Source organism: Myotis yumanensis, unplaced genomic scaffold (assembly GCF_028538775.1).
Source record: "Myotis yumanensis isolate MYYU_CA2020_CCGP unplaced genomic scaffold, mMyoYum1.0.hap1 SCAF_3, whole genome shotgun sequence".
NCBI lineage: Eukaryota > Metazoa > Chordata > Mammalia > Chiroptera > Vespertilionidae > Myotis > Myotis yumanensis.
Genome location: NW_027223754.1, coordinates 46,253,511 through 46,270,440, shown reverse-complemented (window position 1 = coordinate 46,270,440; position 16,930 = coordinate 46,253,511). Strand labels below are relative to the sequence as shown.

The window sequence follows — 16,930 nt, the reverse complement described above, 5'->3', positions numbered from 1 at the left end:
TAATCTATGGAAAAAGTTGTTCAGTTTACTCTATTTGATGGATGTTTGAATGGTAATAGAAAGTCTACTTCCAGAAAATGATTATTTTTCCTCTCTGGCAGTGAACCAATTTGTTATCTATATTTCTTATTTGTAATTCTTCAGAAAGCATATAAAGTTGAATGCCTTATATATTTTTTATAACTCCTTTAATGGAGGGCCAACGGTTTCACATAATCCAGATCTATTTGTTCTTCAGTGGTTACTGAATATTTATCTATTCCCTGTTCCCTTCGTAATTTTATTTTAGTTTTAAAACATATCCAGATAAGTAAAGCCTAGAATGTAGTGAATCTCAAGTTCTTCTAAATACTGTTGCTAATATTCATTACAATAGAAATTGTTGTGTATACACCAACTACCTACTTCTAATTTAAGAATGCATGCATAATTAAGATAATATAAATCTCTACAGTTTTGGTTAAGTAAAATATTATTTTGTCAGGTAGCTTCATGGGAACGTAGTGCCCTGGTGACTAAAAACAAATACAAATTCTGTATTCAGCCATAATTTGTTCCAAATATGTCCCTTTAGTCACTAAATATTTACTAAATTTTATTTTCATTTTTAATTTAAATATGTAATTTTATGTTCACTGAGACATAAGGTGAATAATAACTGTATTTACTTTGGCTCAGTTGGAACTATACACTTAAGATTCTTTGTCAGCTTTAAGAAATACAAGCAAACAACACCCTTGTGAAACAAATTTATTTTCCTAAAAAATTAATTCAATAACATTTTGTAAATCTTTTATTACATCTGTATAGTAAATTGTTATTCTCATTATGAGGTATAGTTATAGTGGATTTCTATTATTCTGAGCATCATTGAGAAATAAAACCATAAAGTGCCCTCCTGCATTCAAATGACCTGGTTTACTTGTTTTCTTTGAAAGCTAGACTGTTTCTGTTTCATTGAGTTGAATATTCACTTTCACTAGAATCATGAATAAATGCCTTGAACCTGTCCTATTTAGCATTATGTGTATAGATTTTGCATGCTTTTTAAAAATGTGGATGTTTTGCCTGCTATTTAGAATAATATGTTAAGTGTCATTACCTCAGACTTAGAATTAATAACATTGACCTTAGGATAAGGTCCATAATTTTAATAAGACTTTTGAGGCTTTTTATACCTAAAAGTCCTTCTTAATACTCTGGCTTCTCATCTTATAACTCTCCATATTCTATAATAATCCTCCTGCCACAATGAATATTGTTCTATTACTCTGTTACCTTTATCTTCAGAGTTATTCTTCTCTTTCTATATCCTTGTCAAGTATACCATAATATCAGGCAAAATAATATCCTTTGATATCTTTACCTGAAAACCAAGTAGAAGATACCTTTTGTAAAGACATGTTTGTAAGAGAAATCTTCATTTGTGAGGGTGTTTCCTTTGCTGTACCTGCAGGAAGGGATGACTTTCTCTCTAGTAACTCTCATCAGTGCAGAAGACAGACTTAAATCTGTATAACAACCTTACCCTCCTTTACTGCACTTTTGCATGGTAACCTGGCTTACCTGATTGCCCTGCTCCCAAGGTCTTCTTTTGTCTTCAGCTGGAAGATGGTTTTTAAGGTGGTAGCTTCTTAGATCTTTTCAGTCTTTTACCCAAATTGGGAAGATTTCAGCCACCATATCTTCAATACATTTTCTGTTTCAATTTTTCTCCCCTCCTCTTGGTCTTTTATGCCACAGATTTTAGAACTTTTGGCATATCCCTGTGATTATTTAATTTTCTGCATTATCTTCTCTTTTTTATTCAGTTTAGATGATTCCTGCTGGTCTTTCTCAGGTATTCTTTATCATACTAATTCTGTACTTTTAAGACACTCCAGTAAAATTTTAATGTCTTTTATTGTATTTTTCATTTATACTTTGTTTAATTTTTTTATTGCTGAGACCTCTCTCTATTCATTTCAACAGTATTTACCCTTTCTTCATGGATCATTGTTATTACAATAGTTGTTTTAGGGTCTTTATATTATTGATGTCATAATGTCTGAATCTACAGAAATATCTTATGAGTTTATCAGAGTTTAAGTCAAACTGAGGACATGACCAGAAACAAGATCTCAAGAGACTGAGAAATGCTCCAGAGAATAGCAGTTTTGTGGTTTATTTTATGCATTTGGAATCAAAGGGGGGGGGATATAAGAAAGATTACATGAACTCCACTAGTGGTAGATTAAGGAGGCAAGAAGAAGGGAGTTGTGGAAATCTCTGTGATTGGATAAGAGGTAAAATGGAGACATTTTTTTACACTGGTGGCTACAGGTTAGTTAACATTTATAGTAAATAGAGATAGTGTAAGGGTCGGTAAGCCTCACAGGGGTCTGGGAAAGAGGATTACTCTGGCATTTCAAACATAAGTTAACCTAGATACACAAGAACAATGGAAGGCACTGCTTAGAGCAAAGATTAACTTTTTACTAAGGAAGCTATCAGTCGGGGACATGACTACCCACCATGACCTACCCAGTTAGGAAGTCTAGATCAGATCACCCTTTGAGGTTACTTTTGATCTCTGAGTTTGTCAGATATACTACATAGCTCTTCTTTAGTTCAAAATCTTATCATCATAGCACTCATATCATCTCCAGGTTGGTATTTTTTTTTAATCTTTTCCTCTGAGAATTTTTGAAGTTTCCTTATTTTTTTGTGTATTTAATAACTTATATTATATCCCACACCTGTCACTGTCTGTCCCCATATATATATGCCACGATGGTCCCATCTGTAACTTAGCTTCAGTCTGTATGTGTTTGAGAGTTGCTGTCTGAATTCATCTATATGCACTCCAGAGCAAACTGGGACTTCATACACAGATGTGAACGGCCCCCTTCTTCTTCCTTCTCTCCAGGATCCTATCTCCATTCTCTGGTTTCCTGGTGTTCATTCCCTTGTTCATTTTGAAAAGTTGGAATTTTAATTCCCAATTGTATCTCGCAATTCTCACAAACAGGCCCAACGTGGGACAGAGTGATGAGAGAAAGAGCCTGCAGGGCTGACTCAGACACCACACCATCGCTGCTGCCACACCAGCAGACCTCACATGTTGTAGGAATGGGCGGGTGAGTGAAACACTCAACCATGTCAGTGCAAGGGGGAGGGTGCAACCTGATTGCTGGTGCTAAACAGGTGTAAGCTGGGGAGCGTCAGGAGATGCTGTTCCTAGTTGGTGGCATCCAGGGGAAGGCGGAAGAGCTGCTGCCTTACTGCTGACACTCACCTTGTGCAGAGCAGGGAAACTCCAAAAAGTTTGTCCTACAGGGACCACCCCTTTTCCCCAAATTCTCTGGCTAAAAGGAGTGACCTTCCCTTGGAACATTTTGGGCTTACCTGAAGCCCCAGCTGGGATATACAGGAGGCACAAACAACAGCACAGGGAAATAGTCATCCCTCACATCTACCTGCTCTTAATCCACCTTTTGATAAATGCTTTATATATATTTTTCTAAGTCTTATACAGCAAGCAAAATGATAGAAATAAACAAAACAAGGCACTCCCTCACCCTCAAGTCCCCAAACTTCCAAATAATTATTCCTTTTTTGTGTTCTATCATGTATCCTCTTCTATTATTATATCTACTAGAGGCCCAGTGCATGAAATCGTGCAAGTAGGGTTCCTAGGCCTAGCCTCCATCTTCTGCCTGTTCACCAGTCCCCAGGCCAAATGCTGCCTCTGCTGCCGGGCTGTCAGGCTGTTGGGATCACCAGCTCATCCCCGGCTGCTCCTGCCACCGCTGCTGGAGCTGGAGGTGCTGACGGAAGCTGCAGGGTGCGCCCATGACCTTCCTGTCCCGGCGTGAGCAGCCCCAAGCTGGCAGTGTGTTCCATCAGTGGCCCGTCCGGCGCACATGCATGGAGGTGAAGTCACCGGCGCCTGCTTTCCCATAGGCCTGAGCCCCTGAGTAGCTGGGGATGAGCTGTTGATCCCAACGGCCTTACAGCCAGCCCGGTCCTCCCACCACCCACCCCGATCCCCCACCTACCCATTCACCATCGCTGATCCATTGGAGCCTGGGGCTGGGAGCAGGGACCAAGAGGTCAGCCGTTCAGCCTGCTCGCCAGTCCCCAGTCCTGCCCTGCCCTGCTCACGGGCCAGCGGGGAGGGACCGAGAGGTGCTCAGTGCACCACATGGTGACCAGTTGTTTGGTCATATTGGTCATCATGGACACTGGCTTTTTATATATATAGATTACAATACAGTTTAGTTACTTTGTTTCATTCAACTTTTTTTGAAATAAACAAAATGATAAAAAAGGAAGACAAATTTCCCAAATATCGCAATATTAATTTTAAGATATATGAAGTACAGACACTCCAGCCCTTTAATTCTATCCCATCTTTACCTCCAGAGATTACTACCGCTAGTTGTTTCATATGTATCTCTTTCTGTAACGTATGTTCATGGAAAAATTAGATAGCAAGTAACAGATACATAACAAAACATCCTATATAATAAAGAGGTAATATGCAAATTGACCATCACACCCTCACACAAGATGGCCTCTCCCATGTGGTCACAAGATGGCCACCCCATGTCATCACAAGATGGCCAGGCCCATGTTGTCACAAGATGGCCACCCCCATGTCATCACAAGATGGCCACCATAAGATGGCCGGCAGGGGAGAGCAGTTGTGGGTAATCAGGCCAGCAGGGGAGGGAAGTTGGGGGTGACCAGGCTGGCAGGGGAGCAGTTAGGCATTGATCAGGCTGGCAGAAGAGTGGTTAGGAGGTGATCAGGCTGGCAGGCAGAAGTGATTAGGGGCAATCAGGCAGACAGGCAGGCGAGCAGTAGGGAGCCAACAGTCCTGGTTTGTGAGAAGGATGTCCAACTGCTGGATTAGGCCCAATCCCACGAGCTGTTGGACATCCCCCAAGGGGTCCCAGATTGGAGAGAGGGCAGGCTGGGCTCAGGGACACCCCCCACTCCATAGCACAAATTTTGTTCACCAGGCCTCTAGTAATGATATAATATAGAAGTTATCCCCCGCACAAAAGAAATCTGCTAAAAAGGTCTACTGCTTCTCATTTATATATGGAATCTTAAATTAAAAAAAAAAAAGCTCATAGATACAGAGCATAGAATAAATTGGTAGTTGCCAGAAGGAGGCAATAAGGGATGGGCAAAATGGGTTAAAGCATCAAAGGGTATAAACTTCCAGTTGCAAAATAAGCAAATCCTGGGGATGTAGTTTATCACCTGGCTGCTATACTTAACAATACTGTATAATACTGTATCGCTTATTTGAAAGTTGCTGAGAGAGTTAATCTTTAAAGCTCTCATAACATGCAAAAGAGTCTGTAAGTATCTATAGTGATAGTAACGAAACTGACTGTGGCGATCATTTTGCAATACATGCAAATATCAAATCATTATGTTATACACATTTATGTCAATTATACTTCAATTTCAAAAACCTCCTTAGTAACTGCTGTTAAGGTCAGTGCATGGACTGATGAGCCTCACTTTGAAAATCGCAACAATTATTTGACCTGTTCCATATGATGGATATTTAGATCGGATCTTCTTTTTTTTCCTATTTTTTTCCATAAATAATACTATTAATTTATCTTTATCCATTTATGATAGTATTTTTGTTGCTGCATTTCTTGAAGTGAAACTCCAAAATGACTTTATAAGATTTATACTCTTAACCCTTGTCTCGCAGCTTCAGTGCTGGGGACTGATATGTGAACCCTCTGCTTTGTGTCTGAGTAGCATCAGAGTGACTTTCACTCCAGAATAAAATGCATGTCTGTCAGTCCCTGTTTCTTATGTCATTTTTGAACAGTAGATATAACTAACTTTTAAAAATAGAAATTCTATTACTTATGGTGTCAAAACATATTTAGTATATTTAACAGACATTTGTATACAGTTTCATTACCCATTTTTCTATTTGGTTGTATGTCCTATTCATATTCATGTGTAAGAATTCTTGATTTAGTAGAGAAGTTATCATGTGACCTGTTCATAATCTTTAAATATATTTCCCCAATCCATATTTTATCATTAGACATTATTTATAGTTCTCCTCAGCTTTGTTTTTGTAATCAAGTCTACCAATTATTTTCTTAGAATATGCTATATTACTTGTTTTTTTACTATCTTTACTCAAAGAATGTAAAAAATATTCTAATTTTAAAAATATTTATTAATATTGGTTCCCTTATTCATTAGATTTTTTATGTGAACATTAGGTTGTATGACTATTTTAGTTTTTCAAATCATATAGTAAATTGCAAAATCACATCCATTTAGTTTATTCTTTTCTCTCTGAATTGATATACTTCTATTGTTTTTTAAAAATATGTTTTTATTAATTTCAGATAGAGGAAAGAAGAGGGAGAGAGAGGGATAGAAACATCAATGATGAGAGAGAATCCTTGATTGGCTGCCTCCTGCATGCCCCCTACTGAGGATCTAGCCTGTAACCTCCCAGGCATGTGCCCTGACTGGGAATCAAACCATAACCTCCTGGTTCATGGGTCAACACTCAACCACTGGGCCACAGTGGCTGAGTGACATATTATTACAGATGTGACTTTATTTCTGTACTCTATTCTATTGCAATTTTCTATTTGTCAACCATGTTTCCATATCAAACTTTTAATTACAGTAGCTTCATTTGTTTACTCATCTGCTTCTAGATTTCAATGCTTAATAGCTTTTAACTCTCACAAGGAAGAGCTCTTCTTTCTCATCTTTTTGGTCCTCGTTTGTCATAGTGCTGACACACAGATATTATATCTAAATTATTATCTAATTATTGTCAACTTGAAACTCTATTGCTCTGTGAATCTTGTGGTGTTTCATGTTGGATAATGACTTCAAAAGTACTTTTAATACCACAACTATTTATTGAATGTGTGCTGTGTGCAAGAAACTGTATTAACTATAGAAAACACAAAAAATAATCTAACAGTATTAAATTAAACAGTATTAAATTCTGTCCTTAAAGAACTCTCATGCTAGCATGGCAAGCATTAGTTCATGTAAGTAAGAATAAATAAGTGTGATATGAGACCATAGGAAGAGTGATTTGAAGGAAACATAATGTGGCAAAAGGAGAAACTATAGTGAAGTTATCTCAGTCACTGAAAAAAAGTTGTTTATATATAAATATAAGGTATAAATAGTATATATATATATAGTCATCTTGACTGACAAACTACACAAGTGAATATAAAATGAAAAATGCATATAAATCCTCTAAAGAATTCCTTTGACCAAAATCCTAATCTTTACAGAGTTTTTGAATCCTTCTGTCTCATGGGACACCATCACCCAACAGACTGACACCATCCACCCTTTCCATGATGCTCACAAACACCCCATCCTTCTGCAAAATTCATCCTTCATGTCTCAGCTCCTACTTGTCCACAAAACTTCTCCCATCCTTCAGGCCCTGGTTTGGTTCTCTGAATTTCTGTTCCTACAGTTTAGCCATAGTCACATTTCACTTCATAGCATTCACCATGCTGCTATATCTGCTCCATGAAAAATAGCAACTAATAATGGCATCCCTAGGTTTATTAGTTACCTATTGTTGCATAACAAATTACCACAAATATAGCAACTTAAACACATTATTGCTCAGTTTCTGTGGGTCAAGTATATTAGCCCAAGTTAGATGAGTCCTCTTTTCAGAATCTCTTACAAGGTTGTAATTAAAGTGTTAGGGTTGGAGGCTCATTAAAAACTAAGATGGGGAAGGATCAGCTTCTAAGCTCACATAACTGTTAGTAGAATTCAGTTCTTCACTCTTTATTACCTGGAAGCCGCCCTCAGATTTTTACCATGTGAGTCTGTCCAAGATAGCTACTTTCTTAAAGTGCTAAGCTGGGCCAGTGTGGCTCGGCTTGCTGATTGGCCTATGAAACAGGAGGTCACAGTTCAATTCCTGGTCAGGGCACATGCCAAGGTTCTAGGCTTGATTCCCAGTAGGGGGCATGCAGTAGGCAGCCAATCCATGATTCTCCTTCATCACTGATGTTTCTATCTCTCTCTCCCTTCCTCTCTGAAATTAATAAAAATATATATTTTTAAAATGCTCAAACTAAGACGATAGTTTGTTAGCAAGATGGAAGTTACAATCTTATGTAACATAATGACAGAAGTGACATCTCATCGCCTTTGCCATGTTCTGTTGGTTAGAAGCAAGTTATAGGTCCATCCACACTCAAGGGAAGAAATTACACAAGGTGTGGATCATTGCAACCAACTTAGAGTATGGCCAGCATAGTAGGGCCTGGCACTGTGCTATCACAAAGTAGGTATTGAAATAGTAACTGCCAAATGAATGAGTCATTCAATGAATGGGTATGATATGTGGAGGCTACCCTACAGAAATATGCAGAAAATCCCTTCCTTTAGCATCAGATAATAGATTAGTTTGTTTCACTATAATCATGAAATTCTTTTCTGACTGGATTATTTTACTTTCTTACTCTCCATTTTTTATTAGTTTTCAAAATAGTTTTTAAACACGTGGCCAATTTAGCTAAAAAGTAGGGACATAAGAAAGAAAACCAAACCATTAAAATAAACTGAATTAACTTAGGAAAATTACTGTAAATAATTTTGTTTAAAATACAGATGCATCTGTGTTTATCTAATATTTTGAATCTGCATGGTAAATAGAACCTGTGTCCAGAGCAATGAATACATTGCCATAGCTGTTGCAGAATCTCTTATTTACATTATTTCATCATAGATTTTGTTCAGCTTCTTGAATTATGACTTTAATGGCTCACACTAAAACTATTTCATGTAGTGAAATTGATTTCATTGAATTTTATAACAGGAAACACTTTTGACTTCCAATAAAAAATAAATGAAATAGATAATATCATCCTTGCAAATTCTGTCTAAACAGAAAGACAGAATTGGGGAGTAATTCTGTAATAAAGAGAACAGTATTAAATTCTGTTTCCCTCCCTATTTCACCTATTAGACATCTGAACATTTTTTTTAACCATAATTTAAGATTCTTCTAAACCATAGATAAAAGGCCAAACTAAGTTGAAGAGGTGGTTACATAAATATAGTTAATGATCTCTGCCACATATATAATACCTAATATTACAAGACAGTATTCCTGGAGCCATACATTCACTGTTCACTGTTTTCAAGGATAAATAAACTCTTTTCAAAAGCGTATTGTAAATGGGTTAATGTCTGCAAAAGGTTAAAAACATCAAACTCTGAAATACCATGACCTGACATTAATGACCCAATAATCGGTTGACATTTGCAATTCTTTTTGGGGGGCTAATAGCCCACCATATGCAAAGATCAGCTTCTGCATTTAGCTCCTTATCTCAAAGGAAAAAATATGAGTAATAATAGTACAAGGGAGGTTAATAACAGGTACAAGCCTAGCATAGCTTTTTCAGTCTGTTTAGGAAATGCACTGAGAATTGCTGTCAACTTGACTGGGGAAGGGAAAGGAAGGATAGATCCATATGGGAGGCATCACTCTGCTTCCTGTGTGTGTGAAGGTGGTTTGCAAGGTTACCTGGACTGATGCAACATAAAGCTGAAATTTGCATGTCAAAGCTTTGTTCCTTTTGCAACATACTGCCATACAAATCATTGGCCCTGGGGTTTAAATTTCACAGATGTCTAAGCTCATTTAAAAATTAAAGTGCAATAATTTGTGATCCACAGTGCACCTAATCATTCTGATTTTAAAGAATGTTTTGTTTTGCCACTATGCTTTGGTCTTACCATCTAAAATTCTAAGTTTTCATAGTCTTTTTCAGTTTTTCCTTTGAAAGTTAATGCATTCTTTGACAAGAAAATTCTTCTTTGGGGCCATTATATTATTACTAAACTTAAAAGATTAAAATATATATTCATATTTAAAATCACAATGAAAAATAAATTAGCATAAATCTAACCATTATATTTTTCTGGGCCCCTGGGAAAATAAAAATGTGACTCATCATTGCTAGTTCTCTGTCCTTGTTACTGATTATCATTTCAACTACCTTCTAGTTTTTAGAACACATTACAAAGTATTTTGCTCTATGAGTTATTTCATAAGAACCGATAGCTTTACATTAGTAGAAAATATCCTAATATCGGCAATGTTGGCTCTTGGTTCTTGAGTTCAGCAAAGAAGGAATTTAGAGCCAGGGACTCAAGTACAAGAGGAAGCTCCTTAAGCATACAAAGCAAAACTACACTTGAGGAGAGGATTCAAGCAAGCTGCTCAGAGATCTGCCTTGGCCTTTTAGAAAGAGAGTCATAGATCCAGAAGAAGTGGGCCAGCTGGGTTGTGTGGACTGAGGAACAAGTTACAGAAGCAAAAGAAAGATCCTTGGAGACAGGTTCAGGAGATGAACCCCAGGACAAATTGCTATTGCCTGGGATGAGCTGCCACTGCCCTCTGCTCCTCGGAATGCAAGTCTTATGGGGATCCTGAGAACTTAGAAGAAAGAAGGCAAAGATAAATGCCTGAAGAAAGAAGGTGCGGCATATTCTACAGAAAGAGCATGCACTAGATCTCTTGTCTTACAGGTTTTTATCTGTTTTCTAAAGGCAGAAGTTTTAGCGGAGATCTCAGGGAAGGATCTCAATAGAATATTCATCTGCTTTCCAGGTGTGTCCTTTCAATATGCTGACTCATCTAAATGAGCATTTAAGGTCATGATCAGGGTCTCTACTGAGTGATTGTGATAGGTTATGGGGTCATTGGTCATTGCATCTAGTCCTGATGTCAGCTATGGCATAGCTTCATTGGGTTTTGCTCCTTCTCTAGGCCTGGTGTTGAAACAAACTGAGGCTAGATGTTATCTCTAGTTTGATCAAAACTCTGTCTCTGTGGTCAAAAGACTTGATGCTTTGTTCCTAAGCTTATTTAATGCTGATCAGAACTTCATTGTCCTGAGGGCTTAATGCTTAAGGGGGTAGTTGTGTAATGGAGAGGGAGGCAGGTGAGTTAAGGTGCTGGATGAGGCGGTTTGAGTCAGCTATCTGTCTCAGTTTCCTCATTTCACTTGCCAAGGGATTTTCCTAGCATCTTCCTATCCTGTCTCACTAAGATGCAATGACCCAATCCTATATAATAAAGGGGTAATATGCAAATTGACAGTCACACCCTTGCACAAGATGGCTGCCCTGATGTGGTCACAAGATGGCTGGCAGGGAGGGCAGTTGGGGGTGATCGGCTGGCAGGGGAGGGAAGTTGGGTCAATCAGGCTGACAGGGGAGTGGTTAGGGGGTGATCAGTCTGGCAGACAGAAGTGGTTAAGGGCAATCAGGCAGGCAGGCAGGTAGGAGAGTGGTTGGGAGCCAACAGTCCTGGATTGTGAGAGGGTTGTCCGACTGCCAGTTTAGGCCCGATCCCAGCAGCTGTCGGACACCCCCTGAGGGGTCCCAGATTGGAGAGGGTGCAGGCTCGGCTGAGGGACCATTCCCCTTCCCAGTGCACGACTTTCATGCACCAGGCCTCTAGTAGGCTTATAATGACTCACTAAGATTATATCTAGTAACTTTGCCATAAATTAACATCTTCATTGAATTGAAAGAGTTACATGATAAAAATTTAGTATAAAGTTACCAGAAAATAATTATAAATTATGAAACAAGTAGAAATTTAATCATCCTAACTAGGTGTACATTTATAGGATTACTTTAGTACAAAATATAAACATCTGAAGAGTTAACTTTATTTTTAGTCATTTTTACTTTACACCAAATCTATGAGAAACGCTAACCCAACATTTTGGTGCTTACAATATTGTGCTTAGTTCCAATTATGTCTGGTTGATTCCATGTTTCAACTTTTGCTTTTTTTAAATTATCAAATAAGATGGAAACAGCTTCTATTTCATATTTTCCACAACTGTACATTTTTTCAAGAGAGTAGTGAATGAACATGCACCATGGGTCTAGAAACACTTAACAGCTTGATTGACCTTGGGCAAAAGAAAAGGTGGCAAAGTGATTGCAATGAAATTTCTTGGGGGGAAATACAGAAATTAATTTTAAAATATGTCACTGATCTAATGATCATTTAGTATATAATATTAAGTAATAATGATTTATTAGAATATGTTAAAAATATAATTGTATTTCTATTTGTTGCATAATTATAAATCTGGATTATTTTTCAAGGTCAAATATTAGGGTGGCATATGGTCAGTTAAAGGGCTTAATTATACATCACTTATTATTTTGCCCAAATGTTGAAAACACTTCCCCAAATTCCAGAACACATGTAAATTAATGATTGACTCTCTCTTGTTGCTAATAAGATGCCCAATAGAAAACTTTCAGAATACATTAAAATTCAGTGCTAACATTTTCTGAACTTCTTTCAGTTTATGGTGGCTACTGTAAAATTAAATGGTCAAAATTTTTTATATTCAAAAACAGGTTGTTCAAAATTTTGATCACAAAAATGGCATCATAGACACCCTGTTTTTATATATCTTTTAATAGTGAAGAAGTATTCAATTAATAGGTAGTTCATGAACACCTGCTACACCAAGTATAGGCATATATGGAGAATACACATTTACTGTTGGTTTGATATTAAGACACTAGAAAAAATCATATGTTCTTATTTTAGTATGGTGTCTGGCTACTATTTCATTAAAACTAAGAGCATATGAAGTAATAGTAAGTAAATAGATGTAGGCCAATAAATAGGATGAAAACTTTTATTTGAGAAAGCATCTGGAATTTCAGAGTACATCTATCTGGAGTTAGTCAAAGATCCTAGTGCTCTCAAAATTGAAAGATGCAAATATTACACTCTTGATTTTTAAAATACAAATTTATTTTTGTGGATTGAAATTATCTACATAAATAATCATATCATCTGTAACATAGAGATGTTTTATTACTTCTCTTCCAATTTGGGTTCCTTCTTTTCTTGTCTAATTACTCTAGACAGGACTTCTAGTACAATGTTAATTACCAGAGGTGAAAATGGGAATCTTTGTCTAGTTCCTGATTTTAGAAGCAAAGCTTTCATGGAATATGTTCTGTGTTATTTTTGTTGTTGTTGTTTTTTTAATCATAAAAGACTAGAGGCTCAGTGCACAAAAATTTGTGCGCTAGGGGGAGGGGGGTCCCTCAGCCTGGCCTGTGCCCTCTCTCAGTCTGGAACTCCTTGGGGGATGACCACCTGCGGGCTTAGGCCTGCTCCCCGGGGGATTAGGCCTGACCTGGCAATCAGACATTCCTCCGGCAGCCCGGCAGCCCTCGGGGGATGTCCACTTGCCAGTGGGGAGCAGGCCTAAGCTGCAGTCAGACATCCTTAGTGCTGCTGAGCAGGAAGGAGAGGCTCCCACCACCACCGCTGTACTGGCAACTGTCAGCCTGGCTTGTGGCTGAGCAGAGCTCCCCCATGTGGGAGCGCACTGACCACCAGAGGGCAGCTCCTGCATTGAGCGTCTGCCCCCTGATGGTTAGTGTATGTCATAGTGACCAGTCATTCCCAGTCTTTCTGCTGTTAGGGTCAGTTGGCATATTACCCTTTTACTATATAGGATAGAGGCCTGGTGCACGGGTGGGGGCTGGCTGGTTTGCCCTGAAGGGTGTCCCGGATCAGGGTGGGGGACCCGCTTGGGTGCCTGGTCAGCCTGGATGAGGGGCTGATGGCTGTTTTCAGGCTGGCCACACCCCCTTTAGGGTAGGGGTCCCCACTGGGGTGCCTGGCCAGTCTGGGTGAGGGGCTGAGGGCCATTTTCAGGCTGGCCGGTGACTGAAGCTCCCAGCCTCTCCTTTTTCTCTCTTTTTTTTTATTCTGGGATTTATTTACCTTCTATAATTGAAACTTTGTTGCTGTCACTGGAGCTGAGAGCTGCTCGCTCCAGCTCTGAGGCCACGGCCTGCTGAAAGCAGGTATCTGGGGTTTGTTTAGTTTCTATAATTGAAACTTAGTTGTTTTCAGAGCTCAGAGCCGGGCTGCGGCAGGCGGGGAACCTTGGCTTCCTCCATCACTGGAGCAAGCAAGCCTCCAGCTCACTTCAGCTGCATGGCTGCCGGCCACCATCTTTGTTGGCGGTTAATTTGCATATCACCCTGATTAGCCAATGGGAAGCGTAGCAAAGGTATGGTTAATTACCCTTTTTGTCTTTTATTAGATAGGATGTTGAATTTTGTCAGTTAGCTTTTCTGTATCTATTGAGATGATCATTTGTGTTGTTTGTTTATTTATTTATTTATTTATTTATTTATTTATGTGTGTGTGTGTTTTACTTTGTTCTGTAAATACGACGTTAATCTTTTGTACTGATCTAAGTCTATCAGGAAAGGATGTTGAGACTAGAGCAGACTTTGTGGTTTCTATTATGATGCAAGACACTCTTCTGCAATATTCATCAGGAAACTTTGAAGAGGTGTATGTTTATTACTCATAAAACCTGTACATTATGTAGGACAACTAGAGACACACAGCAAAGTCACAGGTAAAGAGAGAAAGTTCACTTGAGCCTGGTATTTTGTTTCTATTGGGGTAAAAGGTGGGGGCCTAGGCTTTCAAGAGCTCATACTCCATTGGTGTTTAAGAAAAACTTCCTTAAATTCAAGTCTACATGTGTGTAGTAATTAATAATTGATTGTTCAACATATGTATAGCTATTGCTATAAAAATGTAGACACTATACTCCAGATGAGCAATCTAAACCTCTATTGTACCCTAATTTTTACTAGAAAGTGGATTTGACTTGTATTAATTTTGACTTACAGCAATTTTCCATGAATGTTAATCATGATTAATGTGAGAAATCTCTTTACTTTGCATACATGCTGATTACAATAATTTTTTAGCAATCTTTTTTGGAATTTACATTTAATAAACTGTAAGTCTGAATTTGAAAATCACTTAATTTAATCTGAAGTTTGAGACAATTTATATAATTTTGTCATCCAGTTTTTAAATTGTTACAGCATTATAGCATATTTTAAATTAAAACACAAGTTTGAAATATGTGATATGTATCATTGCAACTCTTAAAATGCTCTACAGTATTTTTTTTCTTTGTCTCACAACTTATGACAGAGATCTTTATGAATTTCTATTTGAATGGTCTTAGTTTAAAACTTCAAAATATCCCACGTGATAAGCCATGGGTTATCTTAATCAGTTTCTGGAGTAAAGAAAATCTCTTGACAGCAGATGATATACTTAGGAGCAAGCCTTTGGAGGTTCATTATATATTCAGAGAAAGGCGAAACACTAGGGTGATTATCCAGATTTTCAAAGGAGGAGTGACTATGAATAATGACTGTAATTAACGTTCAAATTTATAAATGTCAGTTTCCAACCTGAACAGTTTCTTTTAAATGAAAGTACTGAAATCTCAGAATAATCTTACAAATTGTCATATATATTTGTCATATCAAAAGTCGCATATATTTATTATAACAAAAGTACCTTTTTAGGTGGTGTAAAAACAATTAAATATCTAATAAACATAGCATAAATTTATAAAAGTGATTTTTTCTTTCCTTCAGATCTATAATTATAAATGATTATTTCCAAAACCTGAAAAAGGTAAAAAAAAAAAATACTATTCTAGTTTAAAAAATCAAGTAATCACTTCTGTTTTCATTTTATGTATCTAAAATTATGCAAACATTTTAACTTACTAAGAGGTCATTAGTAATGATTGTTTTAAAGCGAGTTGTTTTGGAGAATATGTGTCTTTAACTATTGCATAATAGTAAAAACTTCTAAGCTGTTAGGGTATGGTTATATTGTATCATTTGTATGCTATGCAAATTATATAATCAGCCTGAGGCTTGTGAAAAAGCAGGTTTGTGAAATTGACTTTCTGCTAGGAGTGCTCCTCCTCCCTTAATTTGCCCACCCTGGAACCAGATTTTATAGTACAATAACATATTTGTAACAATACCTGGAAATTTGCTGAGTTAAGCATTAGCAAAGGTAGTAAGGTCCTAATAGAAAGATTTTAGTTCTCTTCACTAAAAATGTTAAAAGATGGATTATTGCATAATAGGCTTGTCATTACAGTTTTAACAGCAATAAAAAGAAAAAGTCTGTGATTCTCCTTTTGCAGCAGCAGTAACCTGGTAGTGCATAGTATCAGGAAAGGGAGAGACAGTACAGTGCACTAAACACAAGCCACTAATGAAGTCAACTTGTCTGGAATTAATCCCCCCTGTTCTCCACCGCCCCCTCCAGCCTTTATTCTTACTCTGGAGAAAATATTGCAACTCAGGACAGTAAGGGTTCTTCTGTAGATACAAAATGAGTATTTACTGCTGATAACTTCAGTTTTTTTCAGTCGTAGATTATGTAATAATCTTCTAGACAGAAGTCAAACATGGGCTAATCTTGGAAACATGGACACTTTAGAATTCCTATTGTTTAAATAGGAGGATAGCCTGTGCCACAACATGTAAACATATTTCTGGGAGTCTAGTTAAATTTGTAGGTTATATCAATGTGTGGAAGATAGGCACTAAAATATGTTAAGATACAGTAGCAAGAAAATTGTCTTAAAGTGAACTTGGTTTCTTATAAAATCCTGATTCTTCATTCAGTAGCTTTTGAACTTAGTGCATGTTGCTTAATCTACATACACAACTTAGTTTATTCACTTACAAAGTCAGCATAATGCATTTACTAGTCTACCAAATTGTGTTAAGGAGTCTTTGTCCAAAATGGCCATAACTCCAAAGTGTTTCATAAAGAGATATATGAGTTTAAGATGATGTTGCTATTATTAATGATGTAATTATAGCTTAAATTTATTCGTTTTAACTGACTCTTAAGACAGTCAAATTTGTATTGTACAGTAGTGGAACAGATCTCTCCTGTGTGTGTGTGTGTAGTTTTATATTTTTTTTCTACCTTTATTTATAAAGAACACAACTCCTCCTCCTA

General features: G+C 37.4%; 1 protein-coding gene across 3 annotated transcripts in view; it reads left to right on the top strand.

Annotated features, from left to right (window-relative positions):
- GPC5 (glypican 5) overlaps positions 1–16,930 on the top strand; it is a 1,289,857-nt gene that overhangs the window by 765,596 nt on the left and 507,331 nt on the right. The gene's annotated exons all lie outside the window — the stretch shown is intronic.